The sequence below is a fragment of the Thermobia domestica genome, chromosome 6 (assembly GCF_964235325.1).
Source record: "Thermobia domestica chromosome 6, izTheDome1.hap1.1, whole genome shotgun sequence".
NCBI lineage: Eukaryota > Metazoa > Arthropoda > Insecta > Zygentoma > Lepismatidae > Thermobia > Thermobia domestica.
The window spans coordinates 187,991,503-188,006,213 of NC_137459.1; the positions used below are offsets into that span (position 1 = coordinate 187,991,503).

Here is a 14,711-nt window from a genome sequence, read left to right on the forward strand (position 1 = left end):
ATTCTGGAAGTACGCAGATAACTTCCTGGAGGTAATTCCACACCAAAACTGGTCACGGTCATTTATCTTTGTGCTATAGCGTGTCAAAGTTCTGTGTTGCCAAATTTCCCACGCTCATAACTCGTAAACGACGCCGTTTTCGAGTTTTCGTCCATACATTTTGTTGTGTGTTTTGATGTCTACTTTCAACTCTCAAAGGCTAACATAGTAATTACGGGACACCCTGTATAGTTTGTCACAAGGAGATACAGCTTTGTTTGCATATTCATTAAATAATAAATACATAAATAGTTTTGTAATCTCTCTTGATGTCTTTGTCTTTGCCCCATCAGTATTCATTTCTGCTCCCTCTAAGAAACCGGGCTGGCAACGGGGCTCTCAATTTGCACATCTTACACTTCAAGTTTACATATTTCTTGATTGTCTTTTACACATTCACGAACTGGAAAAGTTGCATATTTGCAGTAACTAAAACAGAGTCCGCCCCAATGCAGAGTTGTTTTGACGTACGATTAACGTCAAAATAAAGGCTTGTCTACTACGGGAACCTTATGTTATTCGAACTTTTTAGTATGGCACTAACCACACTTGAAAATGACTCTGCATACGGCCCAGTATTTTTAAATTCTAAATTCAATTTTGGTTTAGAACATACAGCAATTTGGGGCTCTTTCTATACCTGCCTTCGCCAAAATTGCGAAATGTAACAAACCGCAAAATACAAAAACTAATTTTAACTGTTTATGCCTATTATAGCAAACAAAATGCATATTTTGTATTACGTTCACGGAAACTGTTGCAGAATGTGTTCGTCTATGTAATTTGTCTCTATCAAAATTCCTGTCTAAAGTAGATTATCAGATAATCTACTTTAGACAGAAATTTTGATTAGGAATAAATATTTTTCTTGGTTCCTATAATGAAATATATTTTTTAAAATATATTATTCCCTCAATTCTTTTCTTATAAACTGAACCGTAATTAATAATATCACAACGGAATGAAGTTCTACATTGCTGATAGTTTTCATATGAGACGGACATATGGCAACACTTTGTTTGGTTTCCATAGCAACCGTGTTAATGATTACCCAGCAGCACCCGCGGTTACCTCTGTGCAGAGGAGCGCCATATTCATAAAGCGCAGGTGGACTGTAAGGAGCTTTTGAAAAATTAAAATTTTTTAGGGTAAGTCAGTAAATAATTTGTAGACATATATTTACATAAGTTAATAATAAGACTATAAGTTGATATTTAATAAAAAATTAAAATAAATCTCAGTTAAGAAGTTGCAGGAAGGGTTTCAAATAGTTACTTAGGTTTTTCAATTCATAGTTCTAAGTTTTTAAAACGATAGTGAAAAAGAAAAAGTTTACGTAATTTTTAATATCAAATTTTTGTACATACAATGTTAAGTTGGGTAATTGTTTTAAGTGACATTTCCAAACAAGAACTATGTATTGTCTTTTATTTATTTCGTCCTTTTTCATACATTTAGCACTGCATTACAATGCATATGAAATGGACACATATTTGAACACAAAAGTAAAGAGAACAACAATATTGAAAATTACACACACTAGGTTAATAATTGTGCCCTACATCTTACATTTTATTACTTGCGGTGTCTTTAGAAATCTTTGAACATATGTCAAATGCTAAAAACAAGCGGGGTATGTTTAGTACAAGGGGTCCAGAAGCACGTAAAAAACACAAAATTTACAGGAGAAATGAGTGATGCAAGTACTTAGACGTAACATAACGTAACCAAATCTAACCTAACGTAACATAAACTAACGTAAGCTAACCTGAACTAACTTAAACTAACGTAATATTAGTAGAAATAAGCGAAATTCTATCATTTTTTGGAAAATTATGCGGGACTCCTACACTAATATAACATAAGCTAAACTAACCTAACGTAACCTAAACTAGCCTAACCTATCTTAAACTAACCAACCCTACCATAAACTAACCGAATGTGAACAGAAATTACTAAAATTGTAACATTTTTAAGAGAAAAGAGCTGGACCCCTTCTGCTAAACATAGGCCAAACAAGCAATGACACTGGTTTATGGCATTGGTACCGGATCGCCGGACCAATTTGAAAACTGAAAAATAAAAATTTACTGCATTCGGTTATATTTTGTTGACTTACATTAAGGTACGTTACATTAGGTTAAGGGCACAAATACTACAGTACAAAAAACACAAACCAGCCAGTGCTAGTTGGCCACTAAAAAGCACGCGTGTTATCTAAATGAGTCAGGGCAGGGCGAAACTAATGGGCGCTCTAGGAGTGCGAAGGGAGCGGGCGCGTCGGCGACGGTGGATGTACGCGTAAGTGAGGGTGGCTGCAAGATTGGTTTTGACAATCGTAAATATTTCAATAGCACTTGTCACGGTTTCACGCTTACAACCTTCACTTGTTAACGTATAATATAACTTTTGTGTCTATAAGGGATCAAAAACTTACCTCTCACATGTATAAACAGGTAGAAATACGAAATGGAAAGTTTGTCTTTACCACGTAGTACTCCATAAATAAGACATGATGTAGTGAAGTGCTATGTGGATTTAGTGTACAAAGGGATCATAGAAGTGCCACAAAGCTGTGCCACATGCAAGTCATGTAGTTTTTATGCAATATAAAGTGTTTTTCCACTATTCTTCTTTATGGATGTACCCACTGTCTCTGACGTGTCTGTTACCTACGGATGCAATACCGTTTGGCCCCCCTATGGCACGTTTTAGTGGCCACCTAGTACAAGTTTGTTTGTGTTTTTTAAGTTTGTTCGTGTTTATGGAGTGTAGTTATTATGCTATATCCTCACGCCCTGTATTCATGCTCAGCCCCTCTAAAAACAATCTGCACCCATTAATGCAACTCATCTCTTAAGAAACACTTTCTAAGACAGTAAGAGTACGTTTCCTGCTAAGAGAAGTCAGAATTTCATATGCCCTCTAAACTGAGATAGCACGAGAAACAATAATAATCCTGTGATGAAAAAGTATTATTATTACTTAATAACCTCTGTGCAAAACAAACTTGATGAAGATGCTCTCTGTTGGTGGGTGGCCTAAGAAGAAAAGAAAAAAAAATTCTTAAAGACGATTCATCCTTTAACTCTTTGAGGCACGGGAGCCAGCGTTATTTGGTACCCCTTGCTGCACGAAAAGAAAGTTTATTTTGAACTTTTTTAATTTTCATTAAAATTGTACATGTAGACACTCTTAAAACACAACAAATAAATTTAATTTAATTTTTCAGTTAATAGTTTGATGAAAAAAATGAATATCAAAATGGTAAGCACAACTTCCCACCGTGCCTCAAAGAGTTCATCGTATAGGAGCACGATTTCAGAAACGATACTTTCATTAGTTCAGTCTTATTGCTATTCGTGGAAGTTGAGGAGAGTAATTTTCGCAAGAGAAATTACGACATTGGGACTAACTCTGGGTCTTCCACGGTGTTTCTGCGGAGCTCTTCCGAACGTAATGTTGGTCGTTACCCACTGGTTGCAATGCTGTGTCACCGGTGTGAAATTTCGTAAACCAACGGCGAATAGCGTGCTCATTCGCCGTTCCTTGCCCAAGTTCACTGTTACTGTTTTTATCGGCTTGGTGTGAAAAATGTGCCAGTTTCAATTCCTAGAGAAAAATTACTTGCAGTTGTGCGTTCTCCATAGTGCACTTTCATACGACCCTGTTCAAAACACACTGTCTGTCTGGGTATCCCAGCTTGTTTTGCCATATGTATACAGAGTTTGTGACGTTAGATAGGTGATCATAGCTCATCCCTGTGTTGTGTTGTCAAGATGAGCTTCCCACCAAACGTGAATTTTATTTTTCATGTGCTCATGGTGAAAACAATCTCAAGTCTGAAATCGTATAAATCATATTTGTTTCAAATCAGTCTTGTAGCCACGGAAACAGGGAAGATACGAAAACTATTCTTCCTGCAAAAAGGGCAGGATAAACTGCTATGTAATGCTAATATATTTTAAGCAATCTAATACTGAAACAGGTCGCTGCATCAAGAGGAATAGGAATTACTTTGGTATCCGTCAGAGATGTTTTGAATGCGGATATTGGGTTCTCCAATCACAACAGGAGTTGTGGTACACTCCATGTGGTCTGAGTGACAGAGCATCGACCTAAAGAGTGATATAATGTATGGTTATTCTGGCTAACTCGTGATTAACGCATCAGCATGGTAAGCCGGAGACTCGGATTCGAATCTCGTTCCAGTCGTGAATTATTTTCACTCTTTGTATATAATATCCTTAGGAATAGTTGCAGTCGTGGTAACTTCCCTTGATCTTCTGTTGTCATACGTGGTCGATTTCGGTTCGTATTTTCTATACAGTATATGCCGTGGTTGATCTGTTTTCATGGCACTTCTTTAGACACATTATATTATTGTATGTGTGAATATAATTAAACATCTGTAGTAAAAGTTTATGAACACATGAACTGTTGTAAATATTTTAAAACCTTACGACATGAATATTAGCACTTCGTTACGTATTGGTAATTTGTACGGTTAGCACTAAAATCTTTATTGAAAGATCAGTTTTGAATGTTTTTTATTATCTTACTTTTGCTTATTTTCGCCATTGAGTTCTCTGCTGCGAACTCGAGGTAATGAGCGAAATGTTTGCTAAAACATATTATGAAACAAGAATTCTTCTGATTTCGACTAGTTTCTGGTTGTAATTTATTGGTTTATGGATTAGCGGAAGTCGTTTGATTGTCTTTCGGAATAGTCTTGAGGTATCTTTATTGAGCTTAATTTGCGTTGTTGTGTTCAGTGAGCGTTGGAACGATGGCAGTCGTTTGCTGTACTCGATGGTCTGGAGAAAGCAAAAGTTACGTTAATCCAGTATATTAGATGTTTCAAATACATTTCAGTATCTATGGCGTAAAACGTGTGAATAGTTTTATTTACTTTAATCCACAGGTATATAACTATATGATAAAAATGACCGTAAATGCGTTTAATGTTTGCGTAAACGTGCTTAACTCAATACCTCTTAAGATTTTAAAAGTTACTACGACTCGACTCGAAAGTTCATTCAGGAATTTATGAAGTTACCTGCCAATTTCAACTCACTCTATGTGGAAAAGAAATGTCGCAGCTAGAATAAAAGAACGTGTAACGGATTTTAAAATTCACTAAACGTCTTTGTCAGGATTCTCTGAATACCTTATGGAAACTAAGTACGCCATCAACAAGAGTCTTCTCTCACACCATCAACAATGTCTTTCTTCCTCGTCAATTCCAACAACGTACGGAAACGAAAAAATAATGTTACGGACAAATGTACCTTGCTTAAGATATTCGAAAATGTTCAATCCCTTCCTTCAGACTTTTTGTAAAACTACCAAATATTTACAAGCTTCAACTTATTCCCTGCTTTTAACAGATTTCTGTCATAGATTAATTTCAATTTTATATGTATGTACGTCTTCCGAGAGAGAGAATTCGAAACTTGGAAAGGAAGTTATGATTAATTTTCACAACCATATTTGTATTTTTCTTCTTGATGCTTATTTTTCATGAAATATATGAAAATATTTTACTCATTGTATTAATAGGATGCACATTTAATATGAACAAGTCTTTTTCACTTATGGAAGCACCTGCAAGTAACAATGATTCTCTTGACCGTTGACGTTTCAATGAATGTTTGGTATCATCAGTAGTACAAAGTTTTTTAAGGAAACAACGTTGCTAGATGAATTACATTGTCCCTTATATAAACGAATTAAAATATATATTTAGTACAAAAATATTAATTCAGTGTACTATAATAAAATGAACACATTACACTGACCCTTGGTGCGAGGTCAGTGTTTTTTCAGGATTTTGTGTTTTTAATTTTTTTTAATAGCTTAATAGTTTTAATTCACGTAAACTGCTGTTTCCGTTTCTGTATTTGAAAGTTTTGGTCATATTGTACCAGGGATGACTGGTTGATTCAAGGTGGTTAAAAGAAAAAGGGAAAAAAAAAACGAAAAATGCTTTAAATCGTATGAACTTCATGGTGACGTTTCCACATATCAAGCCATCTGCATTAATTTTATCTCCTTTTCACCTTTTAATCAAGGTGTCCCATGTTCAATTCTTTCTTTCATATGTAAACCAAGTAGTGGTTCGGATGTAGCTTTAAGCGAAAGTCTTCTTACCTCGGTATTACATAAGGTTGTTCAGCCTAAACATACGAAACGAAACCAAATTGTATGCCTGAATGCCTGTTGTTTTGTAAAGAAGCCAAGGTTGCTTAAATATATTGATAGAAATTGGCAAAATTTATCAACTACCTATGTAGCTTCCAGCGTTAGCTTGGATTGGACTTTCAATCTTAATTTAATTGAATGATATCTACATACTAAATTTGTAATTTAATACCCCATATTTAGCTTACTGATTATACGTTGACCATAAAATTTTACATGGCAAGCAATAACGTGATTTTTTTCGTTATTACTTTACATTTAAAGTAATAACAGGATTTTCCCAATGTCTGAGGTGGGAGTTTCCCAATTTATACCTAGGTATATAATTCTGTATATGGCTTCAATTGTGCAACTGTTTTATCTTTTTGTCCATCTGAAATGTTTCTTGACAGTTATATTAACAGGTATATAAAGATCAGTACAACGTATTTTTATCAGGAGTCCTTCGTGAGTGAGTCAGCAGACTCATCGCATTTGTGGCCAATTAGTCCCGGTTTCGAGTCTAAATGGAGAACAATTTCTCCGGTACGTGACGTTTGGGCACTGGACGTTTGGGCGCGAGTTAAATTAAAAAGTCATTATTAGAGCAACGCACATTATGCTTTATTTGTGTGGAATTATGCTTTATTTTTTTCCAAATTATGCTTTATTGTTAATTTCAGTCATTGTTTTATATTAACCGTGTATAATGTAAAATATTTACTATACATTAAATATTCTAAATATCTTGATCTATTTATTAATACTTTATGCAGCCAGTTTCTTTCATATTTAATGAAATTTCTACTTAATGCATTGTAAAGAGATATACTTTACTCGAGTCAGTTTTTGTTTCATTTGTGTGCGCCTTAGAGGTGCATACAGAAAGGGAAAGTAAAATACAGTATATCACCAAAAAATACAGAAAGTGCTCAAGTTCAAGAGGTACACATAACAATATAGTGTAGAGTTATTTTGTACTATTCGTTGTTGACGGAAATTTTTCTTCATTTCCTTCTTTTTCTCCATATCAAAGGATTACACCGAAAAGTTTACAGAAATAAAAATTAGCTTTTCATTGTTGCATTATTATGTTCTCAATGATTTTGCTTTGTAAATATTGGTTTTAAAAAATATTAATATAGTATGTTAAACTTGCAGTTAAAATATATAACACAATTCTTGGAAAATTCTCTTTAAGTCATGCTTTATGCTTTATTTTCTAAAATTATGCTTTTAAAATTAGTTTCTTCTGGACCCTTAAATAACCACAACCATCTTCAAGGTATCAACCATATGTCTAAATTGCTATTATGCTTTTTATGCTTTTGGGTTGCTCTAATCATTATGTTAGGCGCTGAGTACTAAGTTCGAAGCAAGATATCACAAGGTGTCTACTGTAGTGGAAGTCCTTGGACTATACTGGATTTTGTTTTACATACTAGAAATACTGGAATTTCAAAATTCTAAGAACTCAATTAACAATTAAATTTTGTAAATTTAAGTTTCAACCAAAGTTAAGGGAGCTTTTTATTTGATAACTTTTCAAGCCGAAAGTAAGTAGACCAGACTAGATATGATTGACTGCATTACATATATAGTGAGCCTATTCCATTAAAAAACTTAAAGCAGGCCTTCTACTGTAGTTACGCAATAAGTGTGAATGTCAAATACATTTCTAAATGACCAATATATGTACGCTTAACTATTAATTTTCGCTTTGAAATCGTTCTTTATTTCTATCGCCACTTTCTTGAATGCAGATTAAATGCTTACAATCCGACGAAAAAAAGTGTTAAGTTTTGATTTTTATATTGGAATGTTAATAAAAAAAAAAGTGATACCAGAAACACGGCAGTTCCTATACTCAATGTCTTAGACACCCTGTATGCGAAATATCTTTCCCTCAACTCGATTAGGATTTAGGATTTTTAGATTTCTGGGCTCTCGGCATCTAAGGCCATTTAGCCCGTCACGTTTGAGGGAGCACACTACCCGGGGGAAGGGAAGGAAGGAAGCGACCTGGACCTATAAATTAGGAAAACCCAGAAAAACCTCATTCAGGGTGGATGGCCTGAAATAGCGTGTTACACTTTTTCGACCGAGTGCCCCCACCGGGAATCGAACCCAGGACCGCTCGCACCGAAGGCGAGAGCGTTAGCGACTACGCTACGCGGGGCCACTTCCCTCAACTCGAGTGCGCAGAAATCTTTTATTGGCAGTTCTTTATTGGACTTAAAGAAGAAAAGAATTTGGCAAACATAATACGAAAGAAAACAAATTTTAATATTCACAAGTATGTAATTATTAACTTACAAAAATTAAATCAGTATGTTTTAATTCACATTAAGAAAATTATTAACAGTTCGTCTGATTCCTTCATTTCCTAGCTTTCTTTTCTAGTACAAAAATTAGATCAACATTAGATCAGAAGTACAAGAATCGTGAACAAGCGAAAAATCAATCCATGACGAGATTAGGCAACAAATGCCACAAACGCATTGAATTATTTAATTTAGATGAATAAATAAGATAGAGATAGAAAATATACAGATAAATGAGGTGAGATAAAGATAGAAGGGTAGGAAATGTATATATATCTTGATTCGCGCTTAGTTCTCAGTGCCTAGCTTACTTTATATGTCGTAAATTGTGATTTTTACTATGTACCTCGCGCCCAAACGTCTGGCGCTTAAACGGCTTTGCGCCGAAACGTCCGCGCCCAATCGTCCTGTCCCGAATTTCTCTCGGATGTAAGCCGAGAAGCGGTTTGGATTCCGCTTTAAGTTTGTGACCCCTTTCAGCATAACCCCGTTGTTGCATAATAACACCTCGGCGATACAAACTTATTTCTGTTCATATTTAATATAAATACATAGAACACATTATTTAAACTTAAAAAAGCCTGGTTTAAATTTAAAAAAAAAAAAAAAAACTTTTTTTTTTTTTTTTCAATAAAAATCATGGTTTTTGCCAACCCTGTATTATACTTATTTTATGTAGAAATGTGTAATGTTATTTGTACAGTTATGGGGTTTCTTTTAAAAAACGAGCAAGTAGTGACATTATATATAAAAATAAAAAAAGTCAGTACAAAGAAAAGCATGCTGGAGAGAAGTTCTCAAATTGGTGAGTTGTTTTCTTATTTCTACTAGGGTAATCCGTGGTGATTGAGATATTTTGTATATTTTTGTGAATATATACAAAACTACACAGGTTAGAACAAAACAAAAAAAAAAAAGTTGCATATTGTAGTGCCCTTACCTATTTATTATGTATGAGTTTTAAGTGATATTACATGATGAGAGAGGTAAATATGAAATGTTTGTCTCGTATTTTTTGTGCCAATGGAGCATATATGAGACGACTATGAGGCAAAAGTAAGACATTGATCTCCCTCCATTCCTGAGTCACATTGAAAATTTATATGTGAAGTAGGAGCAGGGGCATATGTGACACCTATATTTTTTTTTCCTTACAGACAGATAAACTTTACCTGGTGATATTGATGTGTGTTCCAGGGATAATACAGAAACACATACTGAGCAATAAGAGTTAAACTAACTCACTAAGACAAAGTAAAATAGACTTACTAATTCACTTGGAAATGTACTCAAAAAGTGAATACTGCTGAGATATGTAATAAATGAATTTACTCAAGGGTGCAATGAAAATACAGTTTGAAATATTTAAGAGGTTTTTATAATTCACTGGCAAGTGATATCCTTATCTTCAGTGAGATAATTGCAAACCTGACACAGTTCACAGCTCCGTTAAGGTATTGTGAAATGTTCGTTTTATTGAGTTTATGTATGGAAGTCGAACAGTTTCCAGGGTAGTTCAATTTAGTTCACACCCTTGCGATACCATGCAGGGCCACTAGCTTGCCCTGACTCTGTTAGATACCATCGTGCTTTTTAGAGGTCACCTAGGACAGGTTGTTTGTGTTATTTACAAAGTAGTTTTTATGACATATGTCTGGACATTGTATTTACATGCAAATCGTGGAAGAATTGTAATTTATAAACAGTTGCTTTGTTGATTTCATTGAAGTAGTCCATTTTACATTGTCATCTCCAGTTTGTATCCTTACACACTAGTATTGTTTGCAACAGTGAGAACTTTTCTCAAATCTCTGGGTTTGTGGTTCTAAGATTTTTTCATCTCAGCCAAGAAAAAAGCAATCATGCCTGAGTAATGCAAGAAGTCCAAAGCACATAAAAATATGTTGTAAGGTCATGCAATGAAGACAGAAGCAGATCGCAATTCCTTGTTCGCACAGAGGAGATAAGTGCTAGCAAGGGCTCCACCATCTTCATATACTGTCTTATTTAAATATCGACTGGATTTTTATTTTATTTTTTTTATATTTATGTATTTTTAAGTATCAAATTATTGTCACTTACGGATAAACATACATAAATATAAAATACATAAATAAATGGATAAACTTCATACAGGGCAAAAAGAGCTTTGAGTGTTATCATAGGAGCATCTAATGCTCTAGGTGCCTTCCTTCCAAGATTTGTTTAACAGTTGCAGGGCTAATAGTCAGACTCAATTCAATTCAGGGATACCTATTCCATCAATGTACTTACCAGTGGTTTTCATCTGTGCCATAGTAACATGAAGCTCTCCAGACCTAAGAATCCATTTGTATTGGTTATTTGTTTGATTGAATCAAGTTCGCTTGACTGATCTATCAAGTCCTATATCCAATGTAATCACAACTTCCTTTGAATTGCCCTGCACCAAAAGATTTATTTTCTCCAATGACTTCATGAATGTAATTTGACTGTCTGTAGGGGACGCTGCAATGAGCACTAGCACAGATACCCATCCGAGTTCTCGGTCTCTCAGAATATGCGAGAGAGTTCTACTCTGACCAAGTGCATACGTGGTTAGCTTCAGAAGGTCCATGTTATCTGAGTCCTGATCAGGAAAACTCCTTCAAATTAGTAATTTTATAATGCTCGCCCCGGAAAGATAGTCCATACATCTATAGAAGTAACTGTCCATGTAATTTTGCTGTTTACATTTCATATGTTTCTGCATTTATTTTTACATTAAGGTTAGTTTAAAGGGACAAGTTTTGCCTATAGATGTCACTACAGTCTTCGTATCTCTCTCATGTATTTTTTACCTTTCAAGAAAATTCACGATTTCTCTTACAAATTTCAACCTAGAGACTTCAAATTTTTAGAGAGGGAACTTCATAACCTATCGAAGACAACAATCCGTGCCGATTTTTCATTTAGAATTTTCTTTATTGTTAAAATGGTTTGTTTGTTGAAAGGGATGTCTAAACCTTTAACAATATAACTGTTTCAACAATGAAGAAAATTCTAAATAAGAAATCGGCACGGATTGTTGCCTTTGATAGGTTAAGAAGTTCCTTCTCCAAAAGTTTGAAGTTTTTAGGTTGAAATTTGTAAGAGAAATTGTAAATTTTCGTAAAAGGTTTAAAAAAAAAAGATGAGAGAGAGATGAAAACTGAAGTGACGTCTATTGACAAAACTTGTCCCTTTACACCAACCTTAAGAGCAGGCATGAATGTTTAATTTTCGGGTACTTTATACGGTTCTAATTGCTGTTTTTTGAAACTCTCACACATCTTTCACATGACTTTGTTTAGCATTAAAGGTACTCTTTTCTCATCATCTTTCAGCTCCTAGTAGGTTGTCTTTACAGTTCCATGTAGAGTCCTCTTGCCATCCGGTGTATCTTCTTGGAAGTCAATATTATCTTATAATGGGGGGCCGCGGTGGCTGAATGGTAGAGCGTTCACCTCTGGTGCATGAGATCCCGGGTTCAAACCCTGCTCCCGCCAAGCGAACTTCGTGATTGACACACACTGTGTGCGTGGGTTTCCTCGAGGTTCTCCCGTTTCCTCTCACTTTCTTCGTTCCACCATTTCATTCATTGTTCATCATCACCGTCTCCTTTTGCCTAGCCGGCATAACCACGGGACGTAAATCTCAAAAATTTCATTTCATTATCTTATACTGGAGATTCTGTAAAGTTCCTCTTTTTTTCTTTCTTCTGGCGCCAATCTCCTGATATATTTGGCTACAGAGTATAATATCCTCATCTTTATTTGAAACATGTGCCGGCCTTAAGTTTGTGTTTCAACAGTTCTGGTGATACATCAAGAGCATGAATATCGGCGGGGTTTATGCTCTCATTTACCTGTCGTCTTAAAAGTTCAACAGCCCTTAGAAGAAGCTTTTCTTCAGCAATATCAGTTTGTACTAGATGGTTTGCGCTTGGTTGCTCTTTGATCACAAAAATACAAACTGATTTCGCATAGGGAAGTAGTTTTCGTTCTTGTGAAGGGGTTTCCAAGGAAAGGTTTTCTTGATTCCATTGCAACGAGCTTTCAGGCTGTTCCGGAAACCTTCTACAGACGCGTTCCATATGTCCCTTGTGTGTTGCGTTTTGATAGCAGGAGCGATGCCATTTTGCCTTTCTTGCGTCCAAGTCATATGATATTAAATCTTCTAACCGTTGTTTCACTTTCAGAAGTCACTCCATGTTGCTCCTTGATGCATTTGTATAACGACATAATTTTCCTTAGTTTTTGGGTCCGATACACCTTTTCTTGTCTCCTGTTGCCGCAAAAACATAAAGTCCATATGGTATCCGATTGACGCCGTCTCTTAACTGACTTCATAAGTGCCTTCATCCTCTCTCTCTTACAGCTTCACCACTGCGTTACCTGCAACAAAACAAAACCAATTTAGAGCACATCAGTGTAAAGTATATCAAATCAAGAACGTGAAATTAATGCATGACAAAAATATTGAAAACTAATATTTTCACTAGTATAAATAAATAAATAAATAAGCAAGAGCGGGGGGCTTGAGGTACCGCACATTTTATGAAAACATAAGCCACCATTTTGGAGTGGCCGCCAGTTTAAAAAGATGCCATTGTGAAAGTGCCACCAGAGCATTTTGATATCCTGACACATCTAGAAACACATTAAAAATGGTCCTCTGCTTTCTTCACGAAGGAGCATACGAAACACTCTATGGTTCGTGACTAAATAATAATTAAAAGTACAACTCATAGAAAATAGAATCATGTCATTGACGTGCACGAATTAATTTTATACAGTGATGCGGAAAACAGCAGAAGTAGGGGATGTTTCTTTCGAACTTTGAAAGTAATACTTAAACTCCTGGTCTTAAAAGCATGAAATTTAGTATGAAACACTTTTTGTTCCAGAGAGCACAACTCATAATTCACTCTCAGATTTAATATGAAAGTCGGGGGAAGTGTGAGCGGAGGCAAAGGCACATCTTTTGACTCATTGGACCTAACTTCTAGACGATGGGGTGTAGTAACTCTCAATCTCATAATAGAATGTATCATTCTCTTTCACGAATTCATTATGGATGACAGGAGGATCACAGTAAAATGCGGTTAATCAACTGATTTTGATCAACAATTTTTATGAAATGAAATAAACTTCGTGTTCTCCCGTGTCCTCCCGCATTATTATTTCACTATTTTATAATCACTGACTTACATTATGACTGTCCCCTTTAACCTAAAGTGCATAACAATATATATAGAGAACTCGGAGGGACAGTATGTATTTCACCACATCAAGATTTTGATGATAATAGAAAATTATCCTTTTTCAGATGCAATTTAGGGAAAATTCATGTCTGAGTAACAAATGATCTCTTTTAAAGATATCTATAAAATGTGATGAATCTATATAGTGTTTTTTTGTTTCAGGAATAGCTATACCTAGACTGGGAAAACTATTTGTAGTATCGATTTAAATGGAATCCAGTGAATGTACTATTTTCAAGTGCAAGAAAACGATTTAGCTAAGATTCAAGCGTGGGAAAATATAATTAAGGTTGACTGGATAATTCATTACGGAAGGGAATCCTTCGTCTCGTGAAGTGGCTAGCGTACACGCCTCCGGTGCATAAGATCCCGGGTTCGTTTCCAGGTGGGAGAGAGTTAAAATATGAACGCATTGCGCTGGTTCGAGTTGTAATTATAGATCCACGTCTCATGTAAGGCTCCACATACTTCGAAATAAAATGAAACCTTTCAGTTTAACGTTCCACGATTATGCCCTTTAGGTAAAGAGAGACGGACGATTAAGGTAAGTGAATTATGATGGAAAAATCAGTAGAGTGAGATGTGGGAGAAAACGAAACTACCCCGAGAAAATCCATAGACATGATGTCCAACACGAACTTACTTGATCGAGAATTGAACCAGGGCCCTACGCACCAGAGTTAAGCGCTCTACCGCTGAACCACCTACAAACAGTTCAGAAGAGCTAAGGATTTTGAATATTAATTTCCACGGAACATGGAGAACTTTCAGTTTTCTACTGAGAGAAAGAGATTTAACTAGGCCCCAACTTTGAGGAAACTCATTTAAGGGCTGCTTTGGAAAAATTAGATATTTTCAATGAACTTTTTAAGTCTGTTACTGAATTCTTTATGTCTGTGTGT

The 14,711-nt window shown here is 35.4% G+C and overlaps 1 protein-coding gene and 1 non-coding gene across 3 annotated transcripts in view; one reads left to right on the top strand and one right to left on the bottom strand.

The window, feature by feature from the left end:
* The first annotated feature begins 1,084 nt into the window (after positions 1–1,084).
* LOC145688366 (uncharacterized) overlaps positions 1,085–14,711 on the top strand; it is a 335,311-nt gene continuing 321,684 nt past the window's right edge. For both annotated transcript variants that reach the window (XM_081762515.1, XM_081762516.1), the window contains exon 1: positions 1,085–1,187. The gene's annotated coding sequence lies outside the window, so the exon portion shown is untranslated. The remainder of the gene's footprint in view (positions 1,188–14,711) is intronic.
* On the bottom strand, positions 8,329–8,402 carry TRNAR-UCG (transfer RNA arginine (anticodon UCG)). Its single transcript has one exon. It is a non-coding gene; the product is annotated as a tRNA-Arg (tRNA).